Genomic DNA, 18,358 nt, shown 5'->3' on the forward strand with positions numbered 1-18,358 from the left:
TTATTTTAGCCATTCTGACAAGTGTAAGATGATATCTTAAAGTTGTCTTGATTTGCATTTCCCTGATCGCTAAGGAAGTTGAGCATGACCTTAAGTGTCTTTTGGCCATTTGAACTTCTTCTGTTGAGAATTCTCTGTTCAGCTCAGTGCCCCATTTTATAATTGGGTTGATTAGCCTTTTATGGTCTAGATTCTTGTGTTCTTTATATATTTTGGAGATCAGACTTTGTCAGTTGTGGGGTTGGTGAAGATCTTCTTCCAGTCAGTGGGTTGCTCTTTGTCTTAGTGACAGTGCCCTTTGCTTTACAAAAGCTTCTCAGTCTCAGGAGGTCCCATTTATTCAATGAGGCCCTTAGTGACTGTACTGCTGGGGTTATATGTAGGAAGTGGTCTCCTGTGCCCACGTGTTGTAGAGTACTTCCCACTTTCTCTTCTATCAGGTTCAGTGTGTTCAAACTGATATTGAGGTCTTTAATCAATTTGGATTTGAGTTTTGTGCATGGTGATATATATGGATCTATTTTCATTCTTCTACAGATTGACATCCAGTTTTGCCAGCATACTTTGTTGAAGATGCTCTCTTTTTTCCATTGTATACTTTTAGCTCCTTTTTCAAAAATGAGGTGTTCATAGGTTTGTGGGTTAATGTCAGGGTCTTCTATTCAATTCCATTGGTCGACTTCTCTGTTTTTATGCCAATACCAAGCAGTTTTCAATACTGTAGCTATGTAATAGTGTTTGAAGTCAGGGATGGTAATGCCTCCAGACGATCCTTTATTGTATAAGATTGTTTTGGCTATCCTGGGTTTTTTGTTTTTCCATATAAAGTTGATTATTGTCTAGGTCTGTGAAGAATTTTGATGGGATTTTGATGGGGATTGTATTGAATCTATAGATTGCTTTTGGTAGAACTGCCATTTTTACTATGTTGATCCTCCCAATCCAAGAGCAAGGGAGATCCTTCCATTTTCTGGTGTCCTCTTCAACTTCTTTCTTCAAAGACTTAAAGTTCTTGTCAAATAGATCTTTCACTTCCTTGGTTAGAGTTACCCCAAGATATTTTATGCTATTTGTGGCTATCATGAAAGGTGAAGCTTCTCTGATTTCCCTCTCTGCTTCCTTATCCTTAATGTATAGGAAGGCAACTGATTTTTTTGGAGTTGATCTTGTATCCTGCCACATTACCAAAGGTGTTTATCAGTTGTAGGAGTTCTTTCATAGAGTTTTTGGGGTCGCTTATGTATACTATCATATCATCTCCAAATAACGAAAGCTTAACTTCTTCCTTTCCAATATGAATCCCCTTGATCCCCTGATGTTGTCTTATTGCTATTGCTAGAACTTCAAGCACTATATTGAAGAGGTATGGAGAGAGTGGAAATCCTTGTCGTGTTCCTGATTTTAGTGGGATGGTTTTGAGTTTTTCTCCATTTAATTTAATGTTAGCTGTCGGCTTGCTGTAAATAGCTTTTATTATATTTAGGTATGACCCTTGTCTCCCTAATCTCTCCAAGACCTTTATCATAAAAGGGTGTTGAATTTTGTCAAATGCTTTTTCAGCATCTAATGAAATGATCATATGGTTTTTTTCTTTCAGTTTATTTATATGGTGGATTACATAGATTTGCGTATGTTGAACCAGCCCTGCATCTCTGGGATGAAGCCTACTTGATCATAATGGATAATTTTTCTAATGTGTTCTTGGATTCGGTTTGCCAGTATTTTATTGAGAATTTTTGTGTCAATGTTCATGAGTGATATAGGCCTGTAATTCTCTTTTTTTGTTGGGTCTTTGTGTGGTTTTGGTATCAGGGTAACTGCAGCTTCATAAAAGGAATTTGGCAATGACTCTTCTGTTTCTATGTGGTGAAATACATTTAGGAGTATAGGTATTAGTTCTTCTTGGAAGTTCTGGTAGGATTCTGCATTGAAACCATCTGGTCCTGGGCATTTTTTGGAAGGGAGATTTTTGATAACAGTTTCTAATTCTTCACGACTAACAGGTCTATTTAGTTTGTTCTTCTGGTCTTGGTTTAGCTTTGGTATATGGTACTTATCTAAAAAAAATGTCCATTTCTTTGGCATTTTCCGGTTTTGTGGCATATAGGCTTTTGCAGTAAGATCTAATGAGTCTCTGTATTTCCTCTGTGTCTGTGGTTATGTCCCCCTTTTCATTTCTGATCTTATTCATTTGTGTGTTCTCTCTCTGTCATTTAGTTAGTTTGGATAGGGGTTTGTCGATCTTGTTGATTTTCTCCAAGAACCAGCTTTTTGTTTCATTGATTCTTTGGACTGCTTTCTGTGTTTCTATTTTGTTGATTTCTGCCCTCAGTTTTATTATTTCCAGTCTTCTACTCCTCCTGGGCGCGTCTGCTTCTTTTTTTTTCTAGAGTTCTCAGGTGTGCTGTTAAGTCCCCAATGTATGCTTTCTCCGTTTTCTTTAAGTGGGCACTTAGTGCTATGAACTTTCCTCTTAGCACTGCTTTCATCATGTCCCATAGGTTTGAGTATGTTGTCTCTTTATTTTCATTAAATTTAAGGAAGACTTTAATTTCTTTCTTCATTTCTTCCTTGACCGAGGTGTGGTTCAGTAGTTAACTGTTCAGTTTCCATGAGTTTGTCGGCTTTCTGGGGGTAGCATTGTTGTTTCTTTCTAACTTTAATCCATGGTGATCTGATAAGACACAGGTGGACACTGATATTTTTTTTGTATCTGTGGAGGTTTCCTTTGTTTCCGAGTATGTGGTCAATTTTCGAGAAGGTTCCATGAGCTGCAGAGAAGAAGGTATATTCTTTGCTATTTGGGTGGAGTGTTCTATAGATGTCTGTTAAGTCCATTTGCTTCATTACCTCCAGTAGTTCTCTTAATTCTCTATTAGGTTTCTGTCTGATTGACCTGTCCATTGCTGAGAGAGGTGTATTGAAGTCTCCTACTACTAGTGTGTGTGGTTTGATGTCTGCCTTGAGTTTTAGTAATATTTCTTTTACATAAGTGGGTGCTTTTACATTAGGGCCATAGATATTCAGGATTGAGATTTCATCCTGATGAATTGTTCCTGTTATGAGTATAAAGTGTCCATCTCGATCTCATTGAGATTAAAACACAAACAGTAAATTTCCCGAACTAAAATCATCAGTGAACTGAAGTTAAGGTGAGCGTGAGGAGTCAGGAATCTTTTAAGTGAGGTAAAAACCAGGGAATGCTTATTTTTCTATCTGTCTGAGAAGCTATGAACCAGCAGCTTTGGGAGAGTAGTAATTCCATGTCCTCTTGGAGATCTGTGAATATCTAAAATGGGATGTGGCCGTTTCCTGGACCCTAAACACTGACCAAATGCCTACTGATGAAGGTGATTGCAGGAAGGCAGATCTCTGTAGTTACCCGGGAGATAGGAATGAAGGCCTGGCAGTGAGAAACTGTTTCCACATGTAGCTGGGAATGTGATCAGTAAGTGCCAAAAGCATAGGAAACAGTTGTGAACTGTGGGAATTAATTCCCAAATATGTAACAGAAGGGGAGTCAACTACAACAAAAATCTATAGGAAAATATAGCAACTTTATTCCCAAAGCAATAATCCTAAAATTTCTTGACATTTTGTTTAACTTTTACCAAAGTCTCTGGCTCTGATAAGTCACTCATGAAAAGATGACTGAGCAATTATTGTATAATGTTGCAGTTTGTAGCATGTTGGGGCACCAAACTCCATTCTGCTCAACTCTGTTGCCTCTGGGTGATTCTGTGTTCTCACCTGCTAAAACTGGGTGAGGACAACCCCACCATGAAGCAGAAGAAGTGTGAAGAAGTCTCTAACCATAGGGAAACACCGACTGGAATAGGACATCTATATCATTGGGTTCCCTGTGCACCTGCCTCTCCTCCAGGAGAATAAGATGTCCCCACCCTGCCCAGTGACACCATCAGTCAGAGGAAAAGCTGAGGTCTCCAACAAAGGGGCTGGAGCTGCAGAGGTGTGCAGTTGTGTCCTGAGAACTGGAGTTGCATGGTGTAGGTGGCCAAGAGTGTTAAGGGTATCTCCAGGAGCTGAGGCTCCCTAGGCAGGAACTCTTCAGAACTGGGTGGGACCAGTGGGTGGGGTATGGGAGGGCCATCTAGGCTGAGATTGGAAGTGGCAGAGGTTCATGGTACCTAAGTCAAGGCCTCTGGGGAAAGATCTTGCTTCTGTCTGTGGAACCAGAGTCTTAGGAGATGTGGCATTGGTGGGTCTGTGTCCCTGGGTGTGTCCCTTCTGGCCAGCATCTGCCCTCACTGTTGTCAAGGTGGGTGATGTCTGCACTGGACACATCATTCTCAGGTCAAGCAGATCACAGGGTTCCATGACACCCGTTCCACAGCTACAAAGAAATGGACGCTCACCGAAGCCTGGGAAGATCCACTGGGATAAGACTTAGGTGGGTGCTGCGCACCGCAGCCCTCGTCTGCGCTCTAATCGCTAGAACCCAGTTCGCGAGTGAGCTTTGGGCAAGGGGCTGGAGGTTGAGAATACACATGCAGAGACAGACCAACACACAGACCTTCAAATAGCACTATGGAGGCTTAAATACCCTGCAGTCAATGGCCAACAGGTGAAAATCCCATCCTCTGACCCTCTAAGCTAGGCACAGCTTCTAGAAACTTCAATTAGAAGGTTCTAGCAGGGAAGAGCAGCTGAAGGCCAGGACTCATTAGTCCCAACAGGTGGGTTGTAGACTACTAATGCCATCTGTTTGACTATGGTCCCGCCTGCGCTTTCATGGAATATATGTCTAGACCCCCCTTTAAGAGAAAATGCAAATTTGTCATAAATGTCTCACAGCTCCCAGCCACCACTCTGTCAGGTAAGCATTCCTTCCTTCGTTTACTTCCTGGTTGAAACCGGTTTACATAGGCTGATAGTTTGTGCCTTTGCTTGCCTATTTGGCAAATGTGTCAATTCCTGATATCCCGTATCTTGGCATCCCTGTTCCCCAGGATATGTGTTTATAATGGTCCAGTAAGGAGAAAGCACATGCATGCATAGACACAGGCCCTTCCAGTCTTCGTGTTCGGGGGAAACATGCACTTCCCCTTTTCACACCCCTCATAATAAGCTTAGAGTTAAGATGAACAATAGAAGTCATCCTTAGTGCCACTGGTGTAATAATGACCGCCATTAACTTCAAATACCTATGGTGCCAGATTGTTATTAAAAATCTTAAGACGAGCATTTCTGCCAGAATAAAGAAATCCAATCAGACCACATTAAAACACATCAAATACCCGTGTTTAATAGACCACAGTCTTGGGTAAGCATGGCAAGGGAAAGATGGAGGGAGCATACATGCAAACTCAAAACCATGTGTTCCTTTCTCCAGTGCCAGCCTAAATAGCCTGTGGGAGTGGTTCTGACCCTCCCTGGGGACAGGTCAGCACTTGGCAGGCTGGGGCTTCCAAACATCCCAGACTTCTTGGTTATAGGAGTGTTAGAAGACTGGGGTGATGCCCCCAGCTTAATATTACTTTCTAGACTCTTTGGATATGGGGGTGTGACAAGAAGCTGAAGTGATATTTATGACCAACATTTTAGAGTCTTTGGGTATAGGGGTGACAGTTGCAGTCTGGCTACTTCCTGTTGACATGGGGCGACATAGGAGAAGGGGAGCTAGGAGTTGGTGTGCTTATGCTCAGTGAGAGGTATGGCTGGAGTGGCATCCAGTTTACTGTCATCCTGGAGACCTCAGGAATCTGGGTTTTGAGGGAGAAGAAAAGGAAGATGGCTAGGAGAGAAAATATTGTTATTATTGGTCCTATGTATTAACTGCCAGAAAGATTGGTACAGGGAAGTGCCCTGGTTGGACAGGTGAGGCTCAGGTGTATCAGATACAAACCAGATTTTAGTCAGTAGGTGTACTTCATCTAGGAGCGTTGGTACCAATGGTGAAGTCCCAGGAGCTGATGCAGGTCTTTTGACATTATCTGGGGAGTACTTTGTTAGTTGGTCTTGGCCCAGGCAGCAGGAGTGACCTGTAAAATATGTTTGAAACTGGCTGGGGTTAGCAAAAGGCTCTGGAGACCAGACCTGATTTTGATACGGCAGTAGAACTTTTCCAGGAACCTGTAAGAGAACTGAAACCTGTTAGGCACACCTGTTTGCCTTTTAGCAGGAAGCTTCATTAAATGTCATGGATGTAGTAATAAGTTAACAGTATCTAGGTTGTCAAATGCCATTAGACAGATCTGAGGGATAAATGAGCAAAACTGAGACAGCTTTTTAGCTACACAGGCAATCCCAAATCCTCTCCTTAGTCTTTGGAGAACACCAGTCTTAAAAACAGTGCTTGTCCTTAGCTGCTGAGTAGAAGAGTCCCAAAGATTTTTCCTGTGTGGGGAAGGTTTTGTCTGCCTATCTTGGTAGGATGAATAGATCGATTCCCTGGAAGGCATACAGGAAGCTGAAAAGGTGAAAGGCCACTTTTTTGCATTATGGGTGGCTTGCCAAACCCAGAGGCAAGGTGTGGAGACAGAAGGTCTTCTGTCTTCTCGGAGAAGCAAAAGGATGCTGCAGAAGCTGCATGTCTCTTGTTAAAATGTCATGATCTCAGATTTGTAAAGGCACTTGAGAACCAGGTACCATCACCTGTTATTTTAAACTGGGCATGTAAGCTAAATTTAGATGTGTATTTTATTTAATTAGTTACAATTTAATAATAGAATACGTGCACATGTGGGAACTCTTACCAAAATGGCAGTGAGGTTAAAATGGCGGCTACCCACATGTTTGTATTTTTCCAGAGCTGCTGTAATTTGGAAGCACACACGCACACAGGAACATAAACTAAGTACATCATGAAAACATGCTTACACACTTGCATGAATATATTGTGGCCACATCATTTTAGCAGGCAGATAAATAGGACACTTTTAGAAAACTGTGTCAGCTGATCAACTTAAAAATCTCGGAGCAGTTAGGGGGCAGAAGAGGGGAAACAGATTTTCTTTTAATCCCAGAGTGAGAGGAACAGCAAACAACTTGGGGGGGGGGGGGCGTGATGAAGAAGTTGGGAAGGGAGCATGTGAACCACAGGCTAGAAGCAAGCAGGGAGGGGAGTGCCCATCTAGAAACCACATGCTATGGAGACTGAGAAGTGGGGAGGGGGTAGAGATGAGAAGCAGGGAGGGGAGCTGGCTGCAACTCTGGGCACACTGAGCTGGAGCCTGAGCTGATGTTTGCCAGGCCCTTGTTCTTCATGCCCGTGCCACGTTCAGTTTGGACCCACAGCAGAGCCACCACTGTTATGGTTTTTGTCTCTTTAAGAGACAAGCCACATACACTCCCTCCCCTATCCACTGAGCCAGGCTGATCTTCAGCTTCCAGCCTGAGCTCTCTCTCTTTTCCATCTTCCTCTCAGAGAGGCAGCTTCGCTTCTGCCTCTCTCCCCACTTTTCTGCCCGCCCCCCTATGAGTGTGTGTGTCCTCTTCTCCTTCCCCCCTCCTCTAAATAATAAATATCCAATTCTGATCCATACAATGTGTCTGTCCACGTGTCTCCCAGCAGTTCGCCTGCCCAGCCCCTCACCACTGATGGGACTGCACCTTCCAGGGACTCAGTGTCGCCAGGACCAGCCCAGTGCCACATGGCTGGGCCCTGCCCTGGGCTGGCAGCTCTAGGGACCCACCAGCCCCACCCCCGCTGCTCCGGACCGGTCGGGACCCACTAGCATTTTTTAAAAAATCATAAAAACCACTGCGACTGATGTTGCCGAGTGTGGAGCCTGGCTGGGCCGGGGCCCAGGGAATGGGGCCTGTCGAAGCTGGAAGTTGGGGTAGGACAAGAGCACTGGCTGCAAATGAGGAGACAAACAAAGGTGGAAATGGGGGAGAGGGAACAAACCACTGGCTGTGAATGAGCAAAAAGGAAGCGGCAGAAGGGGGGGTGGGCTTTTGGAGCATCGAATAGCCCCAATTTAAAAGGGCTTTTTGTAAAAGGCCGCTTAAGGGTGTTTGAAAAATAGGCTTGGAATCAGAAGAAACCAATTTTAAGCGCTGTCTGTGTGACTTGAGTGTTGCGATGCATCCATCGAACAGAGCCTAAATAGCTGTGGGAGTAGTCCTGACTGTTGGGAGCTGTGAACCACCCCAGATCCTGAATTTCTGGTAAACAACTTGTAATGCCTGCAGCTGCTCTGAGCACAAGACCCTCAGGATTTCCTGATGGCAGGGGAGTGATTTCTGGTATGTTTGGCTGGGGCGTGGCTATCTCTATATAAGCTGCCCCTGGACACAATAAAGGAGGCATTCTTGGGGCATTCCTCTTTCAAGGATGACCCGTGACTCTGTCTCTCTCTCTCTGTCTATGTATCATTGTGTGTTTCAATCTCCAGCCCCTTGCCCAGTTCATGAACTATATGGTGGCATATAGAGTGCGGACAGGCATCATGCGCTGCACCTGACCCTCCCCTTGGAGGGGTCAGCACTTGGCAGGCTGGAAGTTGGAGTCCAATCCAGGGAATCTCCCAGGCCAGGGGTTTTCAAACATCCCAGACTTCTTGGATATAGGGGTGTTAGAGGGCTGGGGTGACGCCTGCAGCTTAATATTATACAGATAACCTAGGATCTCTCTATTTTAGAAGAAAAAAATCTATTGCCAAGATAGAAGAACAGATGTCTTTGTTAGCTTAGGTTGGTTTTCAGCTGGTCTATGGACTATCTGCAGTGCAAGGATGTCACTGTGTGGCTGAGGGGAATGCTGTTTCTGTGCAAATCACTTGGAAACCTTTACAGATTACTTTGTTGTGCTCTGGAAAACCCTCGCCTTACAGAAAAGAAGAAAATGTTAAAAGGGAAAGAGACAAATGGTTGCCATTCTGATTCTTCCTGACCAATAACTCTGCTGTCAGCCATCCCAGGGCCCAGGGATCTCCTTCACCTGCCGATTATGATTGGCCCTGCATCACCAATGCCTTAACCAGATATGTAAATTAGGAACTATTAGCTATGCTCATTAAGTCTGGGTATGGGAGGCACCTGGCACAGAGTCAAGGACCTGACTCTGGCTTTAACTCAAGGGGAAATATGATGGCTAAGGTTATGTTTAAAGTTTAACATTTCTGTGCTTAAGAAATTTTTAAAGCAAAATTGGACATCCAAATGTTAAGGTATATTAAGGGTTACTTTTTGTACTTGCCTGGTCTTGTACAGTTTTAACAAATCTATTGTTTCTTTCAAGGTACTAGGTTATAAAGTCAACCAGTGTAAACAAAAACTTATTTTTGCAAAAGGTAACCTTCAACTTGCAGAAAAACAGGATGTAATTTTGTGATCTTTGCCTTTATAAACTCCTAACTGAAGTGGCTGGGGGCTGCATTCAGAAATCCACAGACCCATATGTTGAACTGATGCCGGTATATGAATAAAAGCTTCTTCTTTGCCAAACTTCATTAATGGTCACACTGGTGACTCTCTGAATGACCCCAGACCCATAACACTAGGACCAGGAATTTCCCATCCTAGAGCAGTGGTTCTCAACCTTCCTAATGCTGGGATCCCTTAATACAGTTCCTCGTGTGGTAGCTCCTAACCATAAATTATTTTCGTTGCTACTTCATGTTTGTAATTTTGCAACTGTTACGAATGGTAATGTAAATATTTTTGGAGATAGAACTTTGTTAAAGGGGTCACAAACCACAGGCTGAAAACCACTGAAGATAACTCAGAAAGTATCACCGACTTTGGGTTGTTTAGCGGATGTGCCTTCAATGTGCTCAGGTGATGAGAAGGAGGGCTGGGGACATGGTTTCCATATCTAGGGCTGGATAAACTTGGGGGGGGGTGGCTACATGAACATAATCACAGCATTTGGGAAGTAGAAACAGATGAGGTTCAAGACTGTTCTACAGAATATGTTGCGGACAGCCTGCCTAGAGATAGAGAGATAAAAAGATGCAGAGAGAGACATGAGAGAAGGAAGAGGAAGGAAAGGATGAGATGAGAGGGAGAGGAGAAAGAGATGGGGGAAGAGGAAGGGAAGTAAGGGAGAAAGATGAGAGAGAAAAAAATCCCAAAACAAAACAGTCAGGAAAAAAAGAAAAAGAAAAAAAAAAAACAGTCAGAAGAGGAGGGCTTGGGAGAGGGTTGATAAAGTAGGAAGGAACCTAAGCTGAAGAAGACAGTGGGGTCAGGTTTGGGGGAATCACAATGAAGGCAGGCTAGAATAGATAGCAGGGGGAAACACCCACAATTTCCGGGATCTGAGTTGTAGGTGAGATTGCCTGTGTCCATGGCAATAACTGACTGAGGACACCTGGTTCCTGTAGACACACCTGGGCAAATCCAAAGTCAGCCAGAGTTCTTCCCCGCCCACAGGCATTCAGGACTGGATTTTCGCTCCTGAGGGTGGGTCCTGCTGTGTGCCTGAGGTCTGGGCTGTGCCTAATGACTTGCTGCTCAGAAACTTAATCGTCCAGGATTAAATCATGGACCTCCGAGGTAAGCTGAGGGGTGAGGAAGGGGGCTGTGGGTACCCTCAATTGATTGCTAACCACCTGGTTGGGGCTTCATTGCTTCTGGGGCTAGAGAGGCTCAGAGGTGTCAGGTGCCTGACCTGGCAGGATCCCTGAGGGTACCTACATCTGTGTGTTTGTGCATGTGTACTGCTGAGGGGTGTCTAAGGGGGCAGAGGTCTGAATCATAGTGGAGAGTCCTGATCTGACTTTGCAGATTTTGAATGCAAGTTACCTGTCTGTCTTTTTATGGGGTATCCTCCTCTTCACCTGCCTAGGCATTTCAGGACAGAGCTTGTGGTTAGTGGCCATGAAGGTGGCCTCCCATGAGCTCAGAGGAGTCTAGGCCATCTGTGGGGAGAAGAGAGGGAAGGATGCCAAGGGGAAGCATTTCTAGGTGGCTGAGTGGCCAGTAATTCTACAGGGTTGGAGGTGGGCTGGAGAGGAGGTGTGCTGGGAGGGAGGGTGAGGTTGGCTTCACATATCTCACTTGGTCAAGTCCCAATCATTTTTATAGAAAAGAATATTCTTGGTGTTGTACAAAGAAATGCATAGACAATGAAAAATTAATTCAGGAAGGGAATTTCTTTTGATGAAAGGGTATACTATGTGTGATCAAGAAGCACAAAGTCTGCTTAGTTTGTATTGTAGCACGAGTGATGACTCTCATCTCATTGGTGGGAGCTGGACCTTACATCCTGGTGCCACTGATTATTGCTTATCAGTACAAAGGGTAAGGTCATTAAATAATAAATAGACTTGTTTGCCAGAGTTTTAAAAGATGAGGAGGCTATGGATTCTTGGCCCTTGCTGGCTGACTACCTTGGATAGGGAAAACCCAAAAACTTATTTCTCATTCTCCTTCTTTTCTCTCTGTGGTAAAATACATAAAACAAAATTATGATTAAAAATTTATCTCTGTGTGTGACGTGTACACGTGGGTATATGTGGAGGTCAGAGTACAACTCTGTGAAGATGTTTCTCATTTATCTCCTGGGCTCCAGGGCTCAGACTCAGCTTGTCAAGCTTATGCAGAAAGATACTACCTACCAAGCCATCTTACTAATTTTAGCAAATTTAAGTGCAAAGCTCAGTGTCTTTAAACACATTCACACTTAATTCATCCATTTCCTACAAGAAATGAAGTTTAGGTAAGTATAGGAAGTAACAGACCTTTACTTGAATCTGGGGTTGAGATGGCAAATTTGTCCATTTTTTGAGGATTTTTGCAGGGGTCAGTTGAACCAGAATGCCTTGTAGGTAGTGAACGGATGATGTGGGATTCTCCTCTGTATGCTTGAATATCATTGGTTAATAACGAAACTGCTTTGGGCCTATAGCTGAGCTATTGCGGAGCAGAGCTAGGAGGGGAAAACTAAGCTGAATGCTGGGATAAAGAAGGGTGGAGTCAGAAAAGCCATGGAGCCACCAGAGACAGACACTGGGAACTTTACCCGATAAGCCACAACCATGTGGCAATATACAGATTAATAGAAATGGGTTAAATTAATATAAGAGTTAGCCAATGAGAAGCTAAAACTAATGGGCTAAGCAGTGATTTAATTAATACAGTTTCTGTGTGATTATTTTGGGTATAAGCTAGCTGGGCAGCTGGGAACCAACAAGTGGCCTGCTGCTAGAAATTGGCTCCCACATGGCCAAATAAAATCCACTTAAACCCTGAGAGGGCTTGCAAAGGAATTCTAGATACTAAAAAAAAAACAAACTTTAGCTACATTTATTTTCCTTAATGGGCTTTGGTTGCTAGCAGCATGCCAAGCTCCTTTAAGAGAGGTTTTCCTGATTCAGCACTAGCAGGGGAAAAAGAGATAGCTGGGCGGTGGTGGCACACACCTTTAATCCCAGCACTCGGGAGGCAGAGGCAGGTGGATCTCTGTAAATTCAAGGCCAGCCTGGTTTAGAAGAGCTAGTTCCAGGACAGGAACCAAAAAGCTACAGAGAAACCCTGTCTCGAAAATAAAAAAAAAAATAAAAAAAAAAAGAAAGAAAGAAAGAAAGAAAGAAAGAAAGAAAGAAAGAAAGAAATGGCTGTGGCCATGCTGCCATTTTGAACTCTGATGAGGTCTGGCTATGAAGCATTTAAATGGGGTTTTGTGAGCAGAGTGCTACAACTGCTTGATGGCTCAACAAAGACCCACTGCATACTTGGAACTGTGGCAATGTGCATGGCTTGCAGAGGCAGTGAATAGACTTCTACCATGCTGGACTGTGCAGAGCAAGCAGGAAATGTTGTATTACCCATAGCAATGACACCACTTAAGTTTTTAAGAAGTGCTTAGCATTTTAAGAAGCCATCTTGGTCAAACAAGGCTTACAGATACACAATAAACACAGATTTGGACAGATATAGACTTGTAAATGGGTCACATTGTTAGATAAATGTACGTAGGCTTGGGAGGGAGAAGAAGAGTACAGAAAGTTATAAAAAGAAGTAAATAGTTTTTTTTAAAAAATAAAACAGTCTTTAAAGAGACAGAGTACAGACAGTCATAGATAAAAGGAGCAAAGATAAAATAAATATTAAACTTGTAGAAAAATGTAATAGTAAAAACAAGCCATGTAAAGGTGGAAAATTCACAGTGAGTTTGGATTATGTATATTATTGTGTTATCTTTAATTTTTTGACTGCAGAGAGACATTTGATTCTGGGGACTGCTAATCTAAACCAACATATATACTTTAAAGGTATCTTTATCTAAGAATATGTTGCTTTGGAAAAGAGGTTCTTCTTTTGTTTCCACAGAGGATGAGAACCTGTGGAATGCTTCCAGATTAATATGGTTTGATGAACCAAGACCCCATGAAAAGTTGCCTGAGCACCCCTCAAAAAATTACTTTGCCCAATAAACAGCAGGAAGAAGTTTGGACAAAACTACACCCATATTCCCAAATATTGTCTATAAATGTTTCTTTACATTTAAAAGAGGATATGCATTGGTATGGATCTTGGTTTATTGATACAAATTCAAGGTCAATTTTGTTATACTACATGTATGTTTTTCTTACCTTGATTAAGGTATTGTGGTTATCCAGCTCATTTAAAAATGTAATGTATAATTAAGAAATATAGGCTAATAGATAATCATCTATAATATTCAAGCATGAATTCATGTTAGTTAGATTTTCTACATGTGCAGAGATGTATTTCAGATATATAGGTATTCTTCAACCTTTCAAAGACTACAGAACATGGCATTTAAAGTCTTTTAAGAATTTAGGACTTTTCATGACAATGAGACACAACTGCTCCTTGCAGCACTACTACAAGAGGATGATGGGCATCGAAGAGGCTCGTTATGGAGTTTGTTAGCCATTTGGGCAAGAAACTGCTCTTACCCAGACTGCTTGATGCACTGGACATGCAGGACCCACATAAAAATGACTGATGAACTTTGCCTAAACGTGAGACTGGCCTTCAGAGTTCCTGCTTCATGAAAGAGTCTGCCAGACATCTGCAGGACACAGAAGAAAGTGGCTGACAAACTGCCAATATAGACAGAACTTTCTTTGAAATTTCCTGCTTCATGCCTGTTACTATGAGCCAGTAGGCTGAAAAATGGATGCCCCAATGATACAGAAGAGTTTTGAGTGACTGTCCAGGCAGCAGAATGTCTCTGTCAATTCTAGAATTTTGGAAATTGCTTGCAATGTACTCCCTGTTTACTTAGGTAATATTACATCCTTCTGGAGTCATTGATGGAGTTGAAGAATAGATAGTTATTATTATAGTTTATCTTATTTATGATAAAAGATAAAGTAGATATAAATATTATAACTATAATTCTTGCTTGATAACTGTTTTGTTATATGTAATTTTACTATGCTAAAGTTAAAAACCTTCCTTTTTATTTAAGCAGAAAAGGATGTTCTCTGTATCCTGTGAATATCATTGGTTAATAAAGGAACTGCTTTGGGCCTATAGCAGAACTATAGGGGAATAGAACTAGGCAGGGAAAACTAAACTAAATGCTGGGAGAAAGAAGGTGAAGTCAGAGAGAAGCCATGTAGCCCAGCCAGAGCCAGATGGAACTTTAGCTGGTAAGTCACAGCCACGTGGCGATACGCAGATTAATAGAAATAGGTTAAATTAGTATGCAAGAGTCAGCCAATAAGAAGCTAGAGCTAATGGGCCAAGTAGTTATTTAATTAATATGGTTTCTGTGTGATTATTTCGGTTCTGGGTGGCCCGGACAAACAAACAGCCTCCCTCCTACAAATGAAAATGAGAAGAACATGACCAATCTTAGGTATGGCTTGGGAGGTTTCTTGTTGTTGTTGTTGTTGTTGTTGTTGTTTTTTGCAGATATTTGAAATAATTCAGTCAGAGGCACCTGGCTATGTACAGAATGAACATGGCCATCAGAATAGACTGGGCCATGAGAGGAGAGAGAGATGGGAGAAAGGAAGAAAAGCTAAGAGAGAGATAGAAAAGGAGAGAGGGGAAAACAGAGAGATCCAGGAATGGATCCAAGAGAAAAGAATCATAAGAGCATGTAAGTGAAACTGACTGAGTTGTATAGGAAAGAGAAGCTGGGGGAAGGGAAGGGAAGCTCAGGGACTGGAGAGGTTTATGGTAGGGATGGAGGGGAGAAGTGCTGAGAGGAGCCAGGACTCTGCCACATGGATTTGCAATGAAAGACTGGCCTCTGGAGTCTCATTTGACATGTCAGTAGGCACATCAGTTAGCCATTTGCTCCTTATATCTTCAATCATATCATTCCTGACTTTTGTTGATAAATTTTCTTCTATAAGTGCTTCTGAGCTGAAATTGGGGCATTGTTGGGGAGCAGGATGCGGGGCTGGAATTACAGTGAAAGAACTGGAAAGGAAAGAGGAGTGCAGCCTGGGGGAACATCTGTTTTGTTTGCTGCCCAGGTCCCATGAGGTCACCTGGGGCCAGTGAAGTAGAGGCAGCTTTGGAGCAGAACATAGGGGCTCAGGCTAAGCAGAAATTCCTTCAGAAACATGTAGGGCTGCAAGTTTGGAACAGTTTTCTGTCTTCGCTTGATTGGAAATCTACTCATCCAGAAATAGACTAAGGGTAGAGGTAAAGTTAAGGAGTTTAAAGGAGTATTTTTATCTTGGGTGTAGGTTTGTAACAGCCAGGTCTGTGGTTCTGGAAATTGGGGGAAGGGGTGGATTTGTAGATGGAAGTTTCTGTCCCACATGATCCCTCAGCTGTCCAGTCCTAACGAAATACAAAGAGGTATATTTTAATTATAAGCTATTTGATTTATTATCTCAGGCTTATTATTAACTTGCTTTTATACCTTAAATTAAGCCATAATTCTTATCTATGTTTCGCCACCTGGCTTGATACCTTTTCTCAGTGCAGCATTTTCATCTTGCTTCTCTTCTGTGTCTGGGTGGCGACTGCAGACTGAGCCTTTCCTCTTCCCAGAATTCTTCTAGTCTCGTCACCCTGCTTATACTTCCTGCCTGGCTACTGGTCACTCAGCATTTTATTAAACTGATACATGTGACAAATATTTACAGGGTACAAGAGCATTATCCCACAGCAATTACCTTTTTTTTTTCTTTTCAAAGCATGAACTCTGAATTTAAACTTCAAAGACCAGGGGAAGGGGAAGATACCACCATCAAGAATAAGGAGGTCTGGCTATTGATTGACAGGAGTATTTATCTGGAGTCAATTAATCTATGAGAGGAGGATCCTGAAACTTTAGATGACTTCCTGTAAACTTACATGAATTTTTAAGTTTACCAAAAAAAATTTTAAAGTTTTAGACACATTATCATTAGCACTCTTTGTAATCCGTACTGAAATCCACATAGCAGAAAAAGCAGTAGATTCATGTCTTTGAGTCATAGTAAAAGCCTGGAGATCCAAAGAAATGAATCTGAGCTAAAAGCATTAAAACACTCTTCTTTGTCTAGGGGGATGGATTTGTAAATTGGACAGTGATGTTTTCAGCATGATCAGAAACACTTTTAAATTTATACTTAGAAAACAACCAATGAAAATTTAAATTTTTGAACTCATGACTATAATAGCAGTCAGTGGTTTACCAATAGTAGATTAATGGATTATCAATAATCCACTGATTAATATTAAAACTCTGAATATTTTATGTCTTAATATGATATAGTGAGAAGGGAAACCTTAAATATTTTTGTTTCTTTACATACCTTAAATCACTTTTTTAGACCTTTACAGATTGCATTTACACACCTTAACACATTTTCTAGATCCTCACAATGTACACAAATTTCAAACTTTTTCCTTCTATCCAATCATTTACTGTGAGATACAGGTGGTTGATTAATGACAACAGTCATTGTAAAGCAATTCCTTCTATGAAGGAGTTGTAAAAAGTTACATTGAAACCTGTTTTATGAGTTTATCTCCTTTAGAGTTTGTCAGAAGATAAACTGTGTTTGTCTTTTCAGCTGAAGACACAGTTGCTCTAGAAAGAAGAGAGGCCTGATTTTACCTGTGAAATGAACTGCTCTAGCAGCCTTGAGAAGGAGCTGTTTACTTGTTGCTGCTAAACTAACAAAGCTACAGTTAACCTTCAACACCATCAGATAACTGAGAAGGATAAATTATAGCAGGAAGTTAATTCAAATAGACTATGTACCAATTGAAAAGACAGAAACTTACCATAGTTTCTCACTAAAGGGATCTGTATGGTTTCTGGATGCCTAAGACCAAGTTCTTGGCAGAAAGGATATTTATTTGCCCCAGAGGGACAAATATCAGGAAATCAGAGACAAATACAGGAGATAGAGAAGAAGGGAGAAAGGAAAAGGAGCAAGGGAGAAAGGGAAAGGATATTTGTCCCAGGGGGACAAAGGACTGCCTTTGGATAGAGAGGAATCACCCATACCCAAGTGGGGGCTTATAAAGGTAAAGTGAGAAACACTTTAGGATGAGGTGTTTAATTTTAATTGTGCATGTTAATTAGTTGAGCCAAAGGGGGCTTTTGATTGCTGGACTAAAATACTTTGATAGTTGTACAGTGGTAGTCAGCCTCAGGAGGAAGAAGTAACCCAAATAAGAGACTAGACCTTGATGACTACCTTTAGAAATACTGTTGCAAGGAGAGCCGCTTGTTCGTTCCAGCTGTTCGGTCCCAAAATAATCACACAGAAACTATATTAATTAAACCTCTGCTTGGCCCATTAGCTCTAAATTCTTATTAGCTAACTCTTGCAACTTAGTTTAACCCATTTCTATTAATCTGTGTATTGCCAAGTGGCGGTGGCTTATTGGGAAAGATTTGGCATGTCTGTCTCTGGCGGCTCCATGGTGTGTGTCTCTCACTCTGCCTCCTTTCTCCCAGCATACCATTTAGCTTTCCCTGCCTGCCTAAGTCCTGTCCTATCAACAGGCCCAAGACAGTTTCATTATTAACCAATGAAAGCAACACAAAGAATTCCTACACCAGAATGGATCTTATCAAGGCAGAGGGAATTGCCATGCTTAGGCTGGCTATACATTCCCACCTATTTGCTTTATTATTGGTTTTCTGGGTGTTGGGTAAGTGGCCATCATTTTCTCTAGCTGCTTCCTGGTGACATTTGTGCATTGTTGTTAGGAGATCCATGGAAGCGGGGTTGTTGGTTAAGGATGGGAAGAGCAGGCTGTGTAAATCAATGTCCAGATTATGCAGGACCTTCTGGGATTAGGGGAGTATAGTCTGTGAGGCTACACCAAGATATAGAGTCTGAAGAAACAGTTGCAGCTGGCACTGGACTTTCTGGAGTGTTCTGCAGTTGACTTAAAATATGTTGAGACAGATAAACTAGGAATAGATGTAAAGTTGTGGAATTTAGAAAAAGACATTATCTTGGATGTACATTTGAAGCTTTTAGGTTCATGGCTCTTGAGAGGA

Source organism: Microtus oregoni, unplaced genomic scaffold, assembly GCF_018167655.1.
Source record: "Microtus oregoni isolate MIOR12 unplaced genomic scaffold, Mior012 000025F_ref0000491, whole genome shotgun sequence".
NCBI classification, from domain to species: domain Eukaryota; kingdom Metazoa; phylum Chordata; class Mammalia; order Rodentia; family Cricetidae; genus Microtus; species Microtus oregoni.